Source organism: Parasteatoda tepidariorum, chromosome 7 (assembly GCF_043381705.1).
Source record: "Parasteatoda tepidariorum isolate YZ-2023 chromosome 7, CAS_Ptep_4.0, whole genome shotgun sequence".
Lineage (NCBI taxonomy): Eukaryota > Metazoa > Arthropoda > Arachnida > Araneae > Theridiidae > Parasteatoda > Parasteatoda tepidariorum.
In genome coordinates this window covers 51,064,436-51,087,937 of record NC_092210.1, presented here as the reverse complement: position 1 = coordinate 51,087,937, position 23,502 = coordinate 51,064,436, and the positions used below count along the sequence as shown (strand labels likewise).

At 29.9% G+C, this 23,502-nt stretch overlaps 1 protein-coding gene across 1 annotated transcript in view; it reads left to right on the top strand.

Annotated features, from left to right (window-relative positions):
- The window catches only part of LOC122269131 (cytosolic carboxypeptidase 6-like), a 534,894-nt gene that overhangs the window by 36,506 nt on the left and 474,886 nt on the right, over positions 1-23,502 (top strand). The gene's annotated exons all lie outside the window — the stretch shown is intronic.

The window sequence follows — 23,502 nt, the reverse complement described above, 5'->3', positions numbered from 1 at the left end:
CTCGCATACTGACCGCACCCTTTGATGCTTGACTTCGGTGATCTGCTGGGAACCGTGTCTTAACGATCAGTCCACTGCGGGACGATATATAAGTGTCACTTTATATGAGGAATAATGAATAAAATGTAATTAATAAAACAAATTGAAAAAATTATAATTTTTAAATTTATTATTTTTTCCTCTTTTAAACTAGTATTGTTAATTTTTTTAATTTTCTAAAGTCAGTTCCTGTTTACTGTTTGTTATTATCTTATATTGAGAGTTTTATGTATTTTGCAGCTTTATGCACGGTTTATATAACTTATTTAAAGCAATTAACTACGTGTATCGGGAATTGTTTAAAAGTCTGATTGGTCTAAATTTCGAATGAATTAAAATTTTATTAAAATATTTTTTGTACAGTATGTAACAAATGTTATTTAAATTCTGTGTCATTTCTTTATTATTAATACATTATCGTTTGTTTTCGATTCTATTATAAAGTTGAGCATGGTGACTCAGTTGCTATGGCACTCAACTGCCGGTGTGAAGGATTGGAGTTTGGTACCCAGTGGCTGCTTGAAGTGCACCCAGCTTCAGATCCACATTGCCACAGTCTTGCTGCTGGTCACGAAATCGTAAACCCTTAGGCAGGTCACGCACTGAGGAAGCAAGCAATAAAAAAAGAAGCACGCAGGTGACGAATTTCTATACAATTGTATACTAATGCAAAAGTATGGGAACCTGCCTCTTGTATGCATCTTTCTTAATGCTTGTTTCCTTATTGCGTGGCCTGCCTTAACCTCCTCGACCTCTGAGGCTCGCAACGGGCTGTTGCGTGCGATAATGCTTTACTTTTTATTATAAAGTTTATTATTACAACATTCCACGGTTATTAAAATTCTTCTCCTTTCTGTTCAAACACTGTCTATATTCGGGTGAATATACTATAGCGAACCTCAAAATATATTAGCCAAGTTTTAAAATATTTCTGGAATGTATATTGTTAAAATTCGTGCTAAACAGTCTAGACAGATAAATGAATTAAGAAACAGATTTCTTATTTGCATTATAATTCCTGTGGAAAAGCAACGCCTAACTAATTTATAAAAGACGAATAGTTAGTAGCATCTAAACTCATTTTAATAATTTGGAAGTTCGGAATGAAAATTTGTTTCATCAAACTTACCTTTGATACATCACGTGTGAAAAACTAATTACAAATTTGAAGTAGCATAAAGAAAGCATCATTCTTTTATAAATATGGTAATTAGATTTGCATTTGAAATGAACATTTTGTAAATAAAAATTTAACACATAATTAAAAAAAAAACATTCGTATTAAATTCAAATTCAAATGTAATTGCACTATTAGTCGTAATAGTTTATTTTCTGTTATATATAGTTTATTTTTTATTAAAATTATAATAATTAAGACTCTTTTTTGCTCAAGTGTCTGGCCATCTTATTTTTCTAAGCTTTCTTAAGCATAATTCTGCTATCGTGATCAATAAATTCACAAAATTTACGAAGCACTTAAAAATTTTTAATATCAAATTATTATAAAGCATTTTCTTTCTATTCAAGTAAATTTTAATATAATAACACAGATGCATCGATTGGCTTTCTGAACATTGCAATTTATTAGATTACATTGCCATGCAAAATAAAGCGTAACAAATTTCCTGTAATTCAATTAAAATGATACTTCATTTAATTCTCATTACAAAAAATATAATTGTTAAAATTGCTTTCATGGCAATCTTTATATGTTAATGGAAATCAGCTTTTGTTTTCACAGATTCTTTAAATATCTGTCCAACTCAGTTTCGTAAAATTTGAAAACCATTACATGGTTGCTCATAGTATGGTCTTTAAGGAATTGCCATTTTAATTTTCGCCGCCATCACACAAGAAATGATTAAAAAAATTTAGAGAATGACCATAGAGCTGTTAAAGCACTGAACTGTCATTGTGAGGAACTGAGGTTCAATCCCCAGTGACGGCGTTAAGCCCACCCATACTCAGATCCATGGGTACCGGGTTGTCTGGAAAGTAAAAGCGTGAGTTGTGCTTATCACAATGCCACAATCATACCATTGGTTTCGAAATTGTGGAACCGTAACCTCCATGAATCCCTGGCTCGGGCTATTGCGGAAATGCTTTACTTTATCTTAGAGCTGTAATCTAAGTAAAGCGAGTGGAACATGGTGATTTTTGTTCCTATAATAAAACCACGTGACTGGTGAGCAATTTGAGAGAGAGGGATTTTCAACTGACCTATTCTCCTTGTTATTTCAATGGAAGAAAATAGATGCACGGATTTTAACGGGAAAAAAATCTCTTTTCTTCATGGTTCTTTTGGATGTAGAGAAATCTTTGTTGATTAAGAATTTTATACATTTCAGAGGCAAGTAATTTTATCGATTTAAGAATTTAAAATTGCATTATTTACTTCATGAATTAACTTTTAACGCACGCTTATTTTCCTTAAAACATCAAACTAATCCCAATCATTACATTCTATTCACTCTAATATTCAAGTTTATACATTTAAAATTATCTTATAAATGAATGTAAACATATCAAAAAACTATTATGCATAAAATAATGATTATATAAAATTAATTATTCGTCATTGATACAGCATTAAAAAAAAAAAAAATTAAGTTGAGCGAAATTTTGGCGAAATTTTTTTTCCTTCCTGCTTCGTTTATTCACGTTGTGTTATTTGTATTCTCTCGAATGCTTTCAAAAAAATAAATACCTCGATGTTTTTAAATTTCTGCAAGTTTCTTTGAATTTATTTAGTTTATGAAATACATTTGCTCCGAAAGAAGAAAGGTGAATAGTTATTAAAATTTTTTCGATAAATAAGGCAAAGTTCTTTAACACTTAATTATTAGTTCATTGATGAAATTGTCGGATCTCTTTCAAATACAATAATAAACGAAGAAAAATTGATAATAATAATTGAAAGCGAATGTATAGCTGGTTAACCTTATCATCGCAGGTGTAAAGATTTAAAGAATGAAGCAGAGTTAATGTGATACATCTCTTTTTTTATTACCATTACTTTTGACCCCTTGACATGACTTAAATCATTTCTTACAAATTTTTTCAAAAAATTCCAAATATCTTGAAAAAACATTGATGATTTTAAAAGATGCTGTAATGTTTTTAATTTACTTCAATACAATTTACATTGATGTTTTTAATTTACTTCAATATCGATAAATTANTGCAGCAGAGTTAATGTGATACATCTCTTTTTTTATTACCATTACTTTTGACCCCTTGACATGACTTAAATCATTTCTTACAAATTTTTTCAAAAAATTCCAAATATCTTGAAAAAACATTGATGATTTTAAAAGATGCTGTAATATACCAAAATCTATGTTAGATTAAAATTTAAGCGCGTTTTTTATTTACTTCAATATCGATAAATTAATGAAATAAAATATTACACAGGTCTGAAACAAAATGACTCCCGATGTTTGTGGAAACTACTGAATCAAATTGAAATAAGTTTTGCTACACGATACGTTTTCACCTTCTTTAAAACCATTCAAAAATAAAATAAAAATATTATATTTTTGTAAAAATGTGAACAGTTTTGTACAGTTTATATATATTTATTAAAACCTTAGAATTCTAAAATGACTTATAATCTTGTTAAAAATATCCAATATCTTACGCCTCAGAAAACCCTGAACCTTAAACCCTAAAGCTTTGGACTTTCCTTTCTTGCTTTCAAAAGTACAAAACATAAATCTGTCTGTCACAGGACGCCTTTTTCTCATTGCCAAAATCGCCGAAATTGAGGGATCACATGACAGGAGTGGCTGTTATGGAGATAGAGAGATAAAACAGGGCTCTTGATCTACCTCTATTGCAGCTATATGGGAGACACCTTGGCGATAATCACCACTCATTACTAGGCGAATCATAGATTTCTTAACTGTGAAGTATACATTAAAACACATTTTTGATTTTCAAACTATAAGGGAGAACAGTGTTAGGATCTTTCCTTCTATTCGCTCTTTTCTTTTCTGATTTTATTAATCTACATTTTTTAAATTTTACTTTTTATAAAAGAATTCTCTTTTACAGTATCTCAAACTCAACACCGTAGTTTTTTTTCTCATCTCTGTGAAGGATATATTAAAATACATTTTTGATTTTCAAACTATAAGGGAGAGCAAAGTTAGGATCTTTCCTTCTATTCGCTCTTTTCTTTTCTGTTCTCATTAATCTACATTTTCTTAATTTTACTTTTTATAAGAGAATTTTCTTTTAAAGTATCGCAAACTCAACACAGTAGTCTTTTTTAAAGAAAAATAATAAGTATATAAATAAATAATAAATGTTTAATCTAATTAAAATCTGTCTCGATCATCTTAGCATATTATTTTATTTCAACAAATTATTTTATCTTCAAAAATAGACTAGCCTAGTCTTCAAGGTGAACAACCTCCGTCTACTTAATCAATAAATTTTAGATCATGTATTGTACTCGCAACCACCATCTTCATAAACAAAACCACCTACTCATAATATATTCTTCATAATTTACACTAAAACTGTTACGATACACATACAAAAAAGACAGGAAACTATGAAATACCGAAGAATATACGGATGGAAGAACTAAAAGAAACACGACATAATAATTTCTTTTAAAAAAAACAGTTATTTATTGAAATTAAATTCAAGCCTATAAGCGACATCTTGAAAAAAAAAAGTCCCAATAATAAAAATATAAAAGCAAAATGTACTACTTTATGGTCACAGAAATGTATACATTTTTAATGGATATACATTCCGCATATTTTTTGAGTAATGGATCTAAAATCTGAATATTATAAAAACCGAAGTATTAAATTTCTTTTGTTGATTGTTTGTTTTAAACTTTAACCGATTCTGAATTCCAACCTCTTTTAGAAATGGAACTGAAAGTGTTCCTATTTTCAAATCTAAAAACATTTCTGGGCATAGGCTATTTTCCTTTCCATACTATGGCCGGACATGTCTCATCCTAGCGCTTTCGATCTAGTTTACGAGGAAAGAGTTTTTTAGTTGAGGCGCTCTTGCACTAGATATGGGATATTCAAAATTTTATACTACCCTTATTTTAACTTAACATTTTCTTGAAGGAATCTCTTAACTTAAAGAACAGAAAAAATCAGATGTCAAAGTTGCTTTTATAACACTCATATTTACGTATTTATTATTGCATCTTTATCTTATCACAATACAAACATCTGAATAAGATAATGAATTGTAAGATAACTAACGTTTTTTTTCTTTTTAAAAAGTAGTCTACGAATAATAAACGAAAGCAACAATATTTTAAATTATAACTATTTATTGAAAATAAATGTACTGTGGTAATAAAAAGAAAGCACAGTATTAATAAAAATACATTCAATATATGTATTGAGAAAGTGTAAAAATGCACCGAAACGCTCTCTCTGAAATTGGCTTGGATACCACAATCAGCGCACTTATGACTTTCGTAAAAAGTGTCCAAGAACGGTGACTAATCTGTGACCTAATGCGCCTCGATTAAATATTTTGAAGCAATTGACTTCTGCGAAATTTAAGATTTTATTTTATCTATAAAATATTGTTTATTATTATTGTTAAAAAATGCAATCATTTTTTATTAGTGGTACACAGCGTTACGAAAAATTAAGAAAGGGTGCACAAGAGTCATAAGTTTGGGAAACACTGCTCTATAGTATCATTTTGTCATTTATACAGCAATGTGGGAATGAGAAAGTTGTTAAAATTTATAAATAGTAGTTAGGTTTAGTAAGTTTTTGATTGCCATCACATGGAAATAAATAGCTTTAAAAAACATTTTTTAAGTATTATTAAAATTTTAATTTACTTTAAAAAATATATATAAGGAAATGATACTTCTAAAAATCTGTTACCCAGTAATAGTACTTTATTTATGTCACACTTTAGCTTTACTATGAACTATTGGCGACGTGGATGATCCGAAGACATATCTTATCACAATTTTGATTCTCTGCGATCACAAGTTTGATCCCTCGCTTTGGTATCCTGGCGTGAAGTAACCTCAGCGGTAGATGGTTCATGGGTTAGAGTCCCTTTGCCGTCAGTCGAACCATGGGAGGTTCTCGTGGTCTTCCTCTCCATGTAACGCAAATGCGAGTTAACTCCATCAAAAAGTCCTCCACGAAGGCAAATTTCTCCCAATACTTGATCCAGGAGTTTCCTTGTCTTCTGGATTGGGCTCAAATTTACAAGGCAACGGAGTTGAACATTAGTTGTCGTAAACCCATAAAATTGGGTCGACTGTTCAACGACGGTTATAAAATAAAAATAAAATTATGCGAGTGAAATCTAACTTTTTACATTAGAGTAGTTTAAAAGGAAGGATACCACGCACACTCGGTCCCTTCGCAGACTGATCAGATTGGTCACCCATCCCTTCACTCACCGCTAATTTACTGCATTCAACTGGATTCCATTTACACAGCTTCATTAAACTGTAGATAAAAAGAATCAAAAGGGAAAAAAACACAAATCTGAAAATTTTTCCCATAAATATTTTATTCTGTGATGATTTAGAAGAAATAATATCTTTTTTGAGTAGGCGAAACTTAAAATCATGCTTCTGCAATTTTCTTTCTCGTTGAATTTATGGATTTTATTTCAATACTTATAGGAAAAAAATCTAACTGGTAATGTTTTTTTCTACTAAATTCAATATTGGGTAGAAGCGAGGAAATGTCGCACATTTAGTTACTTGAAATAAATAAAAAAAATATATAAACTTTCTAAAAAACACATTTCATTTCAAAAATTATATATTTGCCATAATTGAAGCTTAAAATGCATTGCGGTCGCGAAAAATGACCATTTTTCTGAGAAGCACGCATGAAGACAAATGTCACTTTATCTAAGTTCGCTTTATTGAAAATGCCCTGTTCCCTTACTTATTATGATCAATTATTTATGATTTTTTTTATATAATATTTTGTCTAACGAAAACTTGACAAACAATACTTACAAATATTCAAAGAGACATTTTCAGTTACAAAAATTTCTAAAATAGGTATAGTTCCAATTTTTTTTCAAACCCTAAAAAAATCTTTACAATGTTATTTTATATGCTTATTTTGAATAAAAATTTTCGTATTTATTTTTTCTCTGTATTTATTTACTATTCTTTAAAAAAATTTAGAACATTCTCAAGTTTAAAATTCATTTTCTTCTTTTTTGTTATATTTAAAATATGTACGAAATAGAAAATTATAAATTTCCTGACGACAAATTAAAGTAAAATAACTCAAATATTCTTATACATATAGTTAAAATGCTTTGAAATAAATCTTTTTAAAATTGACAAAAAAAAAGGAAAAGGAATAAAAAGGACAAAATGATTCTAGATTAAGGATCAAATTGCATGTTTTGAGGAAAGGAAAAAAAATTTCATTAAAACTGTTGTTTTTTTAAACTATTTAAGATATATTAAGATTATTTTTTATTTTATTTTTTTTTAATAAACTCTAGATAATTAAACCATATTCAGTATAGAAGACGACCCTTTTAGCGACAAAAGTCTCTAACGTTTAATTATTGTTAAATTATCTTTTATTTTAAGTTATTCCATACGATGCGATACAAATGTATTTATTATTTTAAGAATCACTTTATAGTTTTATTAATCAAAATACTCTAATGCATATAAATTACATAATTATGTGAAAAAATGTAAACATAGTTTTTAATTAAATAACCACTTTAAAATATTTCATAATTTCTTACGAGAACAAATGAAAATGTATTTAATATTTCTAAAGGCTAAGAATTTTTAATAATTCAAATACTCTTTTTCCAATAATATAAAATATATTAATGTTAACAAACGTAAAAACATTTATTATTTTCACTTAAAGCAATCATCGTAAAATACTAATTAAAACAGAAAATATAGAGGCAATATTTATTTGGGAATAAAATAAAATATTTTCAGTTGAAATTTAGTTTTGTGAAAAAATTAATTCTTTAAAGGATCATTATAAAATTTAGAAAAAAAATATAATATGCATGCATACTTTTAATATTAATTTTGTTCTTGGTATTAAGGTGAAAATTAATTTGAATGCCTTTCTTTAATTAGAAGTGATTTGTGAATATATCTTAACTCTTACAGCGAAAATAAAACACATAAATCATATAAAATAAATTTTCAAAAATTTAATCAATAGATAGAGTCTTAATAAAGTAATCTCTCATACGTTTTTTTTATCACGCGATGAAACATTAAAGCAAGCAAAAGAAGGGATTTTTTTTTATCCTTTGAATAGTGGAAATCAGAACAATATCAAAACCACAGAACAGCTGATAGCGTTCCAACAAGGGCACAAAGTAACCCAAAAGAATACAAATAGTAAAAAAAAAAGTGAAAAAAAAAGTAAAAAATGAACAAAACATCGATTACCATAGTAACGCAGGTGTGGCTCCTAAACCAGGTGTTCTATGGACCAAACTGGAAAACCCAAACTCTACACACCCAGATTTGTGACTTTCTATTTCCACTTTTTTTTTCCATATCTTTCTGTCATTTTTTTAGATTTTCTCTCGCTGAATTGCATTCTTAGCGTTCGTATTTTTAACCGAATTAAATAGTTTCGGGGGAATTATTTTATTTCGCGTCGCTGGAATGTATTCGATTATGCTTGTTTCTGAATACTAGCTTTGACTTTTTCAGATAAAAATATATTTTTCTAGATACTTTTTCCTCTTGATTTTCCTTATTTATTTGACATTACACAGAAACAATTACTTAATGTACTTAGCTTATTTTTATACAAAAAAAGTTTTGTTTTTCATTTGCATATTATACAATAAATAACACTATAATTAATAATATAACATTAATTAACTATGTATTATAGTTTTGTGGATAATAATTAAAAATGAGAAAAATCAATTAGGAATTATAACTAATTATGTATCATAAGTCAGGATGTATTTTAAATAATAATGTATCAAAATTAATAGTGAAATATGATAAATATATTTCTTGTTAAATGTATTAATCTTAAATTTAATCAACTTAATTAATTTCTTGACAAAAATTAATTATCTGCTTATTAAAATATTCTAAAACATATAATTTAAGAATACTATATTTTATCATAAATTTATAAAAAGAATCAATAAATAAATAAAAATTTCAAAATTTTATTGTAAATTGTAATGGGCCACTATCCAGGTATCGGTTAAGTTGCCTATAACACTTTATGCAAAAAAAGTTTTTTGCGTTTATGTTTAGTTTAAATAATATATATATATATATATATATATTGGATAAGAATAGCAGTTAAGAATAAGTAATAATAAGGATTTTATTTCAACATTATTTTTTTCACTTCTAATTTATAAATAAAGTAATGCTATAACTATTTGCAGTTCTGATGCGCTTTTAAATTAAATGAGAAAAATGTGTGTTTCTAATTAGTTCAGTTCTTGTTTTCATAAAAAAATAGAAGAATTGTAATTACTTTTCTCAATTAGCAATATTGTCCAACATTATACATAAGAAGGAAATTGAAAATTTAAATTATCATTAAATATAAGAATAAAATAGAAAATTTTTACAGATTAAAAATGCATGTAATTAATTTGAATGCAAACAATATCCTTTGTTTTCNTAAATATATATATATATATATATATATATAAAAACTTGGGTATATGTATTTCTTTTCATGGCATTGAGAATTAAAAGCAAGATAGATCTAACACATTTTTATCAGAAATTCTGCTTCATAATGCAATTACTAATCTGTATATAAATTATGGCCAATCTGTACGGAGAATTCTTGTGATGGACAAAAAGCAAACATCGCGAGTGCAGAATTGTACGACCAAATGTTCTACCTAAAATTAATTGTATCAGAATGACTGCATGTAAAAGTTCTTTCAGTACATCTGGGTAATTATGATGAACGAGTTCAACTTTTCCATGGAGACAGCAGTTGAATTTTGTTCTGTCGCACCGCAGTTTATACATTCATCACTGAATGTACCAGTTTAAAAAAGAGGTATATTGCCTGATAGACTCACTACGTAACGCATTTTCATTTAAGCGTCTTGATTCTTCAACGATTTTTCCGAGCATTCATCTGTCGTATATGAATATCATTTTACGTTTATTTTACGTTAATTTTGTACAGCAATAGAATGTTCAATTTTATAAAGCTGCTGATATCGCATATGACATTCATGAAGATACATTGTAAAACAAAGAGTTTGAATATTACTACATTGAACATTATAAAGATAGTTTGACATTATATAACAAAGATACAGACATTTAATACCAAGCCTACTTCGAACAACATAATAATTACATCATAATTCGTTAGTGAATTTTACTTCAAAACTGTATGATTAGGATAACCTTGAAAATAGATTTCAAACTATGAGTTGCCGCAAGCTTTAACTGGAAAAGCTATAGATGTTTAGTTATGGTGACATAACAGCCATCAGCATTTATACTTATTATTGCTCCTTCATCCGCATGCGTTCGGAATTTTGATTGGCTGTTTTGTGTGTTACTAACTGCAAGTCTTCTGTGATTGACTATGTGTTATCATTTCACTTTCTACTTTCATGATATTATCTACATATATTATAAAAACTAATGCCCGTCTGTCCTTTATAGACTCCTAAAGAAATCTGGGTAAATATGTACTTGAGGGTGCCCCTTGGCGAAATTGGCGACTTATGTTTGGCGCCATTCCTGTTTGCGCGGAACACCGTGGTAACAGGAATGGCTGCCAAAACATAATGATATATCAATAAAACATTGGAAAATTTCAACAAAACATTGGCCAAAACTTAATAAAATTGCAATGAACCCAATGTAAGCAAAATTAATAAACCCAATAAAATGCATTTTGAATCGAAACAAAAATTAATGGAGTAAGCACAGAAAGAAAAGGAAAAAGAAACAACTCCCACAACAGGACATTTATATCTATTACTAATTAAACCTTCATTCACACACCAGTCAATCACTGCTTTTTTTCCATTGTTATTCAAATCGTACAGGAACTTAAGATTTGTCTTATTTATTGTAGTTATTTTTAGGAACAGAAGCCAAAGTAACCTTGCCAGCCGGTATCCAATGTAGAACTAACGGACCTCTGAAATTTCATACACCGTTGAACATTTAAAAATAACGCTAAAATCTAAACCATTCAAAATCACGATTGGGTTTCAACATTGTCCAGCTTCGCGATCAACCGCGATCACAACTTGGCGAGAATCAAGGGGCACCCTCAAATATAGTCGACCCGAAATCTGAACGAAAGCGGTGAAATTTGGCAAACTCAAATTTCAAAGCACTGTTGACTTTCGAACATAAAATTTGAATCAGTCTGTTTGTTAGAGACGTTTGAAAAATGGAATTATTTCATTGACTTATCACAACTGATAACAATTTACAATATCACAATTGACTACATACGATTCTGTTTTTAACACTGGATAACAACAGTAATGTTTGCTCTCTAATGGTTCTCATGAGTTTATTGCGCATTCTTTAACATTTAATTATTTTTTATTCTTTTTATCAGATAAATTCAATGATCAGTATAAACGGGATAGCAAAAACGGACTACGTTTCAGGATGTGTGTTATCCACGCGTTAATTTTGTTTATAGCTATGCTTTTAATACGTGTTTCTATAGAACTAAATCATTTTAAATGAATAATATGAACTGAAAATCAAAACTAATGGAGGAATAGTACTAATTTGTTTAGGAGAAATGTAAAACTTCAACATGCCATTTTTAACGCCAATGATAATTAATAGATACTAATTAAAAAAATATATTGTGCTAAACACTAAAAGAAATGGATAGATTGTACTAATTCATCAAACGCCAAACTATTATTGAAGCCAAAGATCTTTAATTAATTTTGGTTAGATCTTTAATTTCGATAAACGAAAACGATTAGCTACCTACTAAAAGCGATGCTTAAAATGTGACTAATTAAAATTAATATTTGATTTTCTCCATTGTCAATTGTCTACTACTGCTTACCGTGCTCTATCAGACTAAAAGTTTTTTGCTCCACTATTTTCACAAAAGTTCACGAAACACTTTTAAAATTCAAACTCAGGTAGTGTAAATGTTCTTTTTTAAGTTTAAAACTATAAAAGAATGTAAAAATTTAATAGTTTATTGCAAAATAATAGTAATAACATTAACATAAACTGAAATTGCCATAAAAGTTTCAATGGTTTCCTAATCATATCATGGCACAATAATACGAAATTATAATTATGTCATAAATGTTCCTATACTTTTAACAATTCATGTTTATATACGTCATGTTCTTTCTACACTAAATGGCATTTATCAATTGAAACCCTATGGTCAAACTCTAATTATTGGTTCATTTTTAGAAAGTTAAGTGTTTAAGTCTTCAGAGTGTTACTGTATAGATATTGTGATTTCTTCGAGATTATAGGTCATTTAGGGGTTATTGTCATTTGTTATTGACATCCCAATCTATAGCTCCTAGTCATAAATTCTCAATTCCGGAGATAGTTTGATTTAAAACTCAGCATTTGACAAAACAAATCTTACTAGCCAACCCTAAATATTCGTTGGCCAATGGTGATCTATCGAGTTGTAATTTCGTGCCTTGTACTGCAGTTTATGTTAGACTTGGACCTCTCAATCAATTCGACTTCATTAGTAGTCTTTTTCGTGACTTAGTATTCCTAAACCTTTATTTTTTGGACGTGTGAGATCTTGTTTTGAACCCCATTTTCCAAGTCCATTTCCAGTATCAGTATTGGCAATTTGCTTTGTTTCTCTTGTTAATGGTTTCGTAATAATGACTTTTTCACAGTCGTTACCGCCGCTCCTGACCCCCAATCGATAGAAGTAGGTTATTTATATTCGTCTGATATTGCTACTTTTACTTGTCCGGCTAGGTTGACCCTTATAGAAGATGAACAATCGGTGGCATACCTCTTGAAGGTTATGTAATTAATTATTGATTGTTTCTGCGAACCATAATGATTTAAATTTTTGTTGTTTATATTGTTACATTTTGAATAACAGTCACTTATGTAATTACTTAAATTGACATTAAAAATTATTTTATCCTCGTTATTAAATGTCTAACATCATGGAATAAATTATTATTTAGTAACGCTCTGAGCGTTAATATTACTTTTTTCCAAAATTTAATTTGTAGAATTTTCAACAAAAAAAAAGAAAAAATGCGTAAGTTGTGTGTGTAGAATGTTCAAGAGAAATATTAGAACAAGGGTGTCCTGAAAACCATGGCTTACATTCTTAAGTTATTGGGAAAAAATGAAATTTTAAACATGATACATAAAATAGAATATATATTTTTTTTGTTAAGAAGAAAAACGAAATCGCAAGTGACAAAGGCGAGGAGAAAAGCATCATCTGATATAAGTTTGATATACCGGATAAAATTCTGTGCTGCTTCTTTTAGCTTCTCTCTATTAAACTTCTCTCTATTACCGCCTTCTTTATGACCTATTACCACCACCAACCTTTAAACTTCGCTCTATTACCACCTTCTTTACCACCTATTACCACCACCAACCTTTAAACTTCTCTCTATTACCACCTTCCTTACCACATACTACCACCACCAACCTTTAAACTTCTCTCTATTACCACCTCCTTTACCACCTATTACCACCACCAACCTTTAAACTTCTCTCTATTACCAACCACCGTCAATCAATCAAGCTTTTATGTTTTCAATTCTGACTTCCCTTTTGTAGAAATTCGTTAATATATTCAATAGAACCGTGGTAGTTTGGGGATCGAGAGCTTTCCTCCCATTTATCTAACTCTGGTTAGAATCCCAGCGATGGCACGTCAATACAAATATCCTGCCCACACTCACCACAATGCAAAAGTAAAATATCCTTAGCGGTAAACAAATCAAAGGTTAGAGACCCCTTGTCGTCAGAATATCCGGGGAGGTTTTTGCGGTTTTCCTGTCCATTTAAGATTAATTCCATTAAAATGTCGACACGGCTCACAGCAGATCACCGAAGTCAAACATCACTGGCTGCGATCAGTGTGCGGGTGGGTGACCACTTGGATCAGTCAGCGTAGGGACCGAGGGTGTGCGGTATTGGTCCTCGTTAAACTGTTCTACCGTAAAGTGCTCGACTTCGCGTGCATGTCGTCGCGCTACCAAAGCGGAGGTGCCATCCCCTCTGCGGAGGATCAAAATTGTGTTGGCATGTCTTCGGATCATCCTCAGGGATGTTTCCCAGACCGTCGCCAATAGCCCATTGTGCAGCTCTAGTGCGACGTAAAATGAACAAATCAAATCAAATCAATCAAATCAAACCATTAAAAAGTCCGCGAAAGCGAAATTTCTCCCAATACTTAATCCAAGAGTTCCCTTGTCATCTGGATTGAGTTCAAAAGTATAAGCTACGGAATTAAACATTAGTTGTCGTAAACTCAATTAGATCGACTGTACAACGACGATTATGAAAAAAAAGAAGGTCTGCATATAATCTTCTGAAATTTGAGGGGGGGGAATTAAGTGGCCGAGAATAAAGGGAATTAAATTTTATATATAAATTTGAATTTTTACAAACAAAAAGTTGTTTGTTTTTGTAACTTACTAGAAGTCTGTTCCAAGTTTTAAAATCGTTTATTTTGAAAAATATATTTTCTGAATAATTTTGTCGTAAACTCAAAATTTGGTAGACTGTTCATCGACGCTTGTAAAATAAAACATATTCAATAGTTTTTCAATCACGTTTTAAAACTGTTTTTGCTTTTTCCTAACTCCCCGACGTTCGATCCCCGGCCCAGACACCGGATTTTCGGGATGCAGAAAATCCTCAGCGGCCATGTCGTATGATTATGCGGCATGTAAAAGATCCCTGGAGTGCCTTATTGGCTGTTGGCATTGCCGGCAAAATAAAATTCCTTGTGCACTTTAGCATCCAAACAGAGTCTTGGTGTTGCCATCTAGTGTGGCAGAAACTAGACGTCCAAATTAACAGGGCCAACGGTATCTCACCCATTGTGGTGGTTCTGAAAGAGTGGATACCACTTCTGGAGAACGCACTAGGTCTGCTCATCGGGAAGTCTGATTGTGCAGCTCATAGGAAATAAAAAATTAAACAAAACTTAATTATTATTTACCAAACCCTTACTGTTAACTTCATTTTTTGATAAGGATTCTGGAATTATATATTATTTTTAAGATGAGTCCTTACGAACCACCAAAAATATACCTAAATTTTAAAATTTACTCAAAGTTTATTATTAGAGAGAACACAATTCTGGTGCCCTTTACAGAATAATTTATTCCAGTGCAGATCCTGACAACCCTTTTAACATTTTTATCTTTAAAAGCTGGACGAAAACAGTTTCAGAATTTAACTAGCTTAACAAATTTCAGAACTACAAGAACGAGTATAATAGTTTACTCACAACATGCGCTTAGGTAAATGGATATATTTTTGAAGCATAACTTTGAGTGAATTAGTTTAGCTACGCTGTATTTATGCTGCTCCGGGTTCTGGGTATTATTAGTGAATGGCAGAAAAATTCGATTTGAGTTGTGCTGTTCAGAATCAACTAAAATTGTTTTAAATTTATTTTGCTTGCAAGTTTTACGTGATCCTAAACGTATGTGTTTTTAAATAATAATATCTTGGAAAATTTAAATAAAAGGTTTACTTTTTTTGAAAATTTAACTAAAGGAAAAATATGACTATTAGATTTATTTATTCATAAATCTTTATTATAAAATAAATTTTTATTACTTTTTATCAAAAAATGCCTCAACATTATATAAGCATTATATATTTAGCTATTATTTTTTAATTATTATAAAAAGTGTCCAAAAATTAACGCAATAAGTAATTCTGATTGAAAACACTGATTTTTCATTAAAATTTTTATTATTTTTTTCATTCACAGAGTGCAAAATGTAGTGTAATGTTATAGCATATCAGATTATGACCAATTACTCATTCATTTGTTGAAATTTTCAACGATCATTTTCCAAAAATGTGGCTTTATTTTGTTGATACTAGGCTTAATTTTATAACTGTAAAGAATACCTTTTTTAGTTCGTAATTATTAAAATACAGCAACATTAACACGCTGTTATTATTAAAAAATTTGAAACACGCATAATAAGTAAAATTTAGCCAAAAAAATATAAAGACAGTGATTCATAAGAAGTATACAATGTCCTATAAATGATTGTAAGATATTATATGTTACCTGAAGAATTGTATTGGATTATTATTTTAAGTCCCATATTATTTTATTTTATAAGTGCCGGTGAACAGCCGACCCAAATTTAAGCTTACGGCTACCAATGTTCAACTTCGTGGGCTTGTAATTTTGAGTTTAATTTAGAAAACAAGGTAACTCATGGGTCAAGTATTGGGAGAAATGCTGCCTTCGTGGAGAATTTTTTGATAGAATTAACCTGCGTTTGCGTTACAAGGAGAGGAAAACCACGTAAACCTGACGACAAAGATAATAATGATCCGTCTACAACTGAGGATATTTCACGTCAGCACTGTGGTCAGTCCAAGTCGGCAGCGGTATTCGTATCAACCAGTCATCGCTAGGATTCGAACCCAGTTCACCATATTCTGAGGCGAATGCTCTATTCCTTGAACCACCTTGGATCTATTTTAAGTTTTGTTGGAGACAGTCGTTGATGTTCTATGTTTGATCCCTTAGTCACACTTCACGACGCACATCGAGCCGATAATCCATTTTCGCCCAAACGCATTCTAAGTTATCTGAATCAAATTCATTGATATAACTGATTCAGCGCCGCTAGATTATCAGGAAGGGCCGGGACGAATACCTTGTCTTTATTTAACCCTACTGGAAGAAATCGGAAGGTGCTAAGTGTTAGGTCAGGTCTTCTGGGTAGGCGCTGGATAAGTGGCATGTTGCAGTCTATGACTCGCGTAGTCCATCGGTGAGGGAGATTCATCAAGATAATATCGCGAGTGGGCCGACGAATGTGATGTTGCACCATCCAGTAAGAGATTGAAGTTTTCAAAGTCGTCCTGCAACTATGGCATCAGTCAAATAGTTAGCATATTCAAAAAAGTGGCTCCTGGGACAGTTTGTTCTTGAAAAGAAATAGGAGCCGAACCTTTCTGAACACTGCACACTTCATTTACCTTAGGGGAATCTCGCATGTGTTGCTCAATGAATTTAGAATTCTCTTTTCTCCAAGAATGAATTGTTTGCTTGATTACCTTCCCACTGACATGGAATGTTGAATCATTGATGAAAACTAAGCGGAATTAATCACTATCGATGTACTTGAATCAGATAGCTTAACACGCGTTTGGGCAGAAATTGATTACCTGCTTGATGTATGTCATGTGACTAAGAGGTCATACATAGAACATCTGCGACTGCTCCAAACAAAACGTATAATAATTCCATACAACTCTTTTTCAGGTAATATATAATATCTTACAATGTTTTTGATTCATAACGCATTAAAACTGTATACTTATTTATGAATCACCATATATATTAAGTTGTACATGATGCATTAAATCTTGTAATAATAGAAGTGTTAAAAAATAAAATTATTAGAGATAAAAAAGTTTTTAAGCCTTTATTCTTGGTTGGTGCAGAAACATGAAGAAAAAAAACTGTATAGCCAGGTGTTTTAAAGCATTTTACTCAACAAATTTTCTTAAAATTTAGCAAATGAAAATTGTTCTACTGACAAAATATAAATAATGCAGAGCTGTTCTATCTGTTGCTCTAATTGTATTCGTTTTAAATATAAGCATTTAATCTTCAAATTACTATTATGCAAATATTGTATCTGGAAATTTAATAATTATATTGCATCATAATTAAAAATGAAGTAGTTATCTTATGGTTCTTACGCTCGATGAATTCTTATTCACACTATGCATTCATAATATACGAGATAAAAAAAATATCAATGACCTACCTTCAATCATTTAATCATATATTATTCAATCGCCAAAAGTGGTATCACTGTCAACAATAGCGTACAATTTTAGTATTCACAGAATTTTATTTTTACATTACACGAAGAGCGTAATTGTACTTTTGCTTTTATTACGTAGTGTCGAGGTTCAAATTAACAAAGAAGAAAAAAATGTGTCACGCACACTTTCTAGGAGAATATCTTGGAAATAATCCAGTTCTTTTCACGGTATCTGATTAATTATAAGGCATAGTACGAAAGTTCTAAAACTACCACACTTAAAAATAAAGACTCCAGGGCGAAAATGTGATATTCATTTTCCCTAGATGCATAAATGATGAAGAATTCTTCTTTTATTGACATGTGTCACGCTTATCTCTATAATTGAAGTTTTTTTGTGTCTGAAGGCCAAATAGTGTTGTTGAAAATGTTAATGTTTCAGCAAAGATATGCCAAAAAAAGCGTTGGTGTATGTAATGAATAACACTTCGATTTGCATATTCTGTTATAACACCCTATTGCAATTATGTTTACAGCTATGCAATTTTAGTTGATTAATTGTTCATAAAAATTAATGGATGAAGTGTGTTTGATTGATTGTATTAAAAGGTAAAAACTCCGATTGTGTTAATGGTTTTTGTGCTTCATGTAACGCATTGTCTTAAGAAGAAAAAAAGATATTTTTTTCAGAATTAATCCGAGTTTTTTATTAAATAGCTAGAAAATTTTTTGAAATCGGTCTTTTAAAGAAAACTTAATATAAAATTTTTTATATCTTTACCAATCCCATTTTTTAAATTTTTTTGTTAGATAGGTACCAGACTAAAATTTGTATCTGAAGTAGTTGTTAAGTTATTAAATGATTTCGAGTGGCCACAGGCTTAAAAAATATTCGTGGATCCCGATATTTCTGAACTTCTCTCGCCGATCCGAGCCGAAACCGCTCCAAAACAGTGACCCCGCATCCCTACTTGAAATAGTCTTACCTCCATCGGTTATCACACCTCGTTATCACCACCACAGTTCCAGATGAATGTCTGGAGGAGTTCAGATTTTAGACAAACTATAGGAAAAGTGTCAAAAATATCAAAAACATAAACACAGTTAATAGAAAGTCATTCAGATTGCATGACTTGTAATTGCTCACGTACCCTCCAGTATCTGTCGTAGATGTTTCCTACCACTGCTGGACAAACCCTTAGGTGCTCAGCATTCATCAGGGCATCCTCCCTTCACAAAATACAATTTGGGTAAGGAAGGCACTTAAGTCTGTAGAGGTGAGATTCAAGATAGTCCGGCCCGGTTGCCAGCCAAAGGCAGCAACCGCATTCCGTCTTGGGTGATCTGGTATCCTGTTTAGAGTCTCCCTCCAAGCCTTGTCACCAATTTGTTCGCTTAAATGGTTCTTATTGACGTTATTTTTAATTATTCTGTATATAGAAGAATAAAGTATTTTTCTCTGAAAGCATTGCATTGACTTGAAACTAGATCCTTCTGTTAAAGACAGAGCATTGATAAGAAAAATCAAATTGCTATATCTGATTTAATGTTAGGATTTTGAGGTAAATTCAGTTTCGGAACACTAAGTGAGGTTCAAAACTTAGTAAGCAAAAATACGTAAACACATTGAGTACTCAAAATTTGATCCATTTTTTGAGTGTTTTCTCATTATGAACTGTGTTTAAAATTTCCGCTAGTGGATTCACTAAGGGTTTTAATGGAACCTTCTCTCTATTCTGTAATTAAAATACTGAGCTTCGGTTTTGCCGCCATTTCAGGAGTTGTTATATTTTGTTCTACAACGACATAGATACTCTAAAAGGCTTAGAAACCTGAAATTGCGAATGAGTATAGAAAAATATACACAAAGAAAGATGAAACGAAAAAAAGCAAAGTTTGTAAATTATTTCGGGAATTATAATCTATTAAACTTGTAGTTAGTCAAGTAGACGTGGATATTTTGGAGATATTACCGTCTTGTATGGTAGTAACATTTCTGTTATTAAAAAAAACTAATTCTGGTTAACAAAAACCGAAATAAAGGGTACTTAAACCATTTATGAAAAGGGGTATTTAAATACAAAATATGGTCTTTTAAAAACAAAAAAAAATACAGCGAATGAAAAAACAATAATGGAGTTTAAGAATCCAAAAGTTTAAAAAAAATTAAAAAAAAATGTATTTATACAATTACAGGGATTGATAAACTTTTAAATGTACGTAAATGCTCGTCGGTTTCGAGATTTAAATTACTTGTAACCTATTGACAATATACTGCAAATTATTTAATGAAAACATTCTAAAATTGGACACTTTTTACTTTAAAGTGAATAACAAACAAATGAGTAAAAACGGACTTTTAAAATGTCTCTACGTACATAAATCTTAATTTAATTTATTACTTTCAAATTTTCTAAAAAGGGCATGTAATAACAAAATTTATAAAAATTTGATTTATACATTTCATATCATTCCCAGCATAGCTTCTATGCCTTTTTAAATATTCAATGTATCCGATATGATGATAACATTCGCTCGCCATATGTATGATTAGATCGATACAATTTTTTTTTATTTTCGCTCGCACGCTGTGTGACCAGCTTTTATTCAATTATCGTCTGCGCACGAGATGGAATTCCACTTCTTGCTCAAAATGTTCGGTTGCCTGAGGAGTTAACTTAAAAAGAGAAAGTACAAGAACGAATAATAAATAAAGTAATTCAGTAAATTCAATCTTCACCGGCCACAGAATATATTCTAAGCTCGTTTGTTATGTAAATGGAGCCTAATTTGGTAGAAAGTTGGCTGCGCATTTTTCCTTACACGTTCTTTTCTTCTGTTTTGAGAATTTTTTCTGTGGCTGTTGTCTTTAGTGAAAGATTGCTTTTTTTTCTGTCACAATTAATTCAGCTTCAATCATACAAAAGATGTCTAGAAGTTTTTTTTTCTTCTCTTTTTGTAAGAATATTTTTAGTTATTGTTATCTTCCGTGAAAATGTTGAAAAATATCTAAGTTTAATTCTTATTTATTGACTCCCTGAAATTCAGTCAAGTTTAACTTTTCTGAAATTTTAATTGAATAAAAAAATTAAGACATTCAAAAGAATTCGTAATACAGAAAATATTTTCTAAAATTAATAAATTTATTTTTGCTAAAAAGAGTAAAAAAATTTCCACGCGTAATAAATATAAAAGGCTAGGGGGCACCGTTTCCTGCTCACTTGGTAATTACTTTTGCCTTTTTGAAAGCGATTGTTACATTATAAAATTGAAGAAAAAAATATATTTAAAAGATCCCAAATATTTTCAATGTAGTAACACTGATTTATTGTCCTATTTTATTAATATAAAGTATGAACTTAATAACTTAGGCTCGTTACTGCTTATCCATTTTGTTAAAATTTATTTGAGTTTTGATTCTTATGAAAATCTAAATATTTTTCAACAAAAGATTAGTTAGTTTCAGTACAAAAAGTAAATTTTTAGTATTGCTTTAGAATTAAAAATATGTTTTGTTTTCATTATTTTAATCGCCGGTGTTGGCTGAACAAAATTGTGCTTAAAATTTATTAATTTCGAAAGTAAATGCAACTTATTCGAAAGTATATATACCATTAAGTTTATTACCATTATATTTACCATTTATTAATCGTAAAACGGTAACTAAATATCATTATTATAAAATTTCGCATAAAAAGTAGTTATATACTTTATATAATACAATAAAGGAATGACTCTTTTAGTTAAAGAGCATTTAATTTTGAATAATAGTCTAACTAAAAGCAGAGAATAATGTGACGAAAGGATGAAATATAAACGCTGATAAATTTATAAATTTTACCCTGATGAGAGCCAAAAATATATAGATCTTCTTTGCTTAAGTGTCATTTCATGTAATTCTTTTTGTCCATAGGTGAATACGAAAGAGTGTGACGGCACTAATCTTTTTTATGATATATATATTAAAATAGAAGTAACAATTTACACTCTTAGGTATATGGTTAGATATACTTAAAAAATTACTATAAAGTTTCTTCGCTTCATTTTTATCTTATTTATTGTTTTGATGTCCTATAATAATAAATAGATTCATGTCTTTTTGTTATATAGTTATTGATAGAAAAAAAACTATTTGTCTCTACATATTTTTGTTTAGTTAATTTATAAAATTAAAATAAGTCAGAAAAATTTTCCAAAAATTAAATAAGTATTTTTCAAGTCTTAAATTTCGTTATTTTATCATGTAAATATTATTTATTACCATGGAGAAAAAAAATTCTGTTATGATTGCCATGGTGCATAGTAATGACATTTATTATAAAAAACCACAATTCTGGTTAATAAAACCAAAATAAGCGATCTATATTTAAACCATTAATTTTGTAATTTTTTCGTTCATATGATAACGTTTTACCGGAAATTCTGGTCTTCAAAACTGTTATTACCATTACACCATATTTAGTGAAAAAATACAAAACTGACAAGTAAGTTTAAAAGAATGAATGGTTTCTAAGCCATGCTCAAAGATATGAAAAAATTACTAATTTTTACCAGATTTACCAAATTTTATCGCGTATTAGGAAACCATACTTTATTGTTAATTTTACCAAAATCATTACCAAAGCGCTTCGGTAACAATCACCATGCTTTGTGGTGTTTTCATAGAGACAGAAACAATGTAAATTTTACCATATTCTGGAGGTTTTTACCTTTCTTTTTTTCCTTTGTGCAAAGTATGTGAAAATTCCGCCCATGGATAAAAAGTTAATATCAGTTTTTTTTAATTGTGCATGCAATATTGGTTGCGCTATTACCGTGGTGCTTTTGTGTTACCGTACCAGTTGATGTTAATTACTTACAGTATTTTACTTTTTATTTTCTTACTACAGTCTCACCTATAACACAGCGAGGCAATATTGCTAATCTAACTGTCATCATTGTGTTCGAATTTATATGCCATTTGCACAAAATTTAATTGCAGAACATTGAGTATTTTGAGTCAGTGACATTTTGGATTTTTAAGTAAAAGTTAATTGTTTCTAGTATTGTGTAATCAAGTTTAAAATGCAATAATTAGCCACATAATGTAGCCTAATTTGGCACCATATTGAATCATACATTAAATGTATGTTAAATTGAACCATATTTGCGTTCAAGTTGAATTCCAGTTTTGTGTAATCGAGTTTAAGAAAAAAAGTAATTAGCACGATAATATGGCTTAGCTAGCCACCATACTAAGGTTGTTGCAAATTTTAAAGCGATATTATGTATAAGCGCATTTAAATATTCATAACAATGTACGGTAAAAAAATATTTTTATTTTAAACTTTCATATACAGATATAGATTGCTAATAAAATATATTTAAATTAAAATTCTTAGCCTTTCTCTAGCGACAAAACAAGATGAACTATAAAAAAACAACAACAAATCTTTCAAAAAGCTCGAAATAAAACTCCACTTATGCGGGGAAGCAACT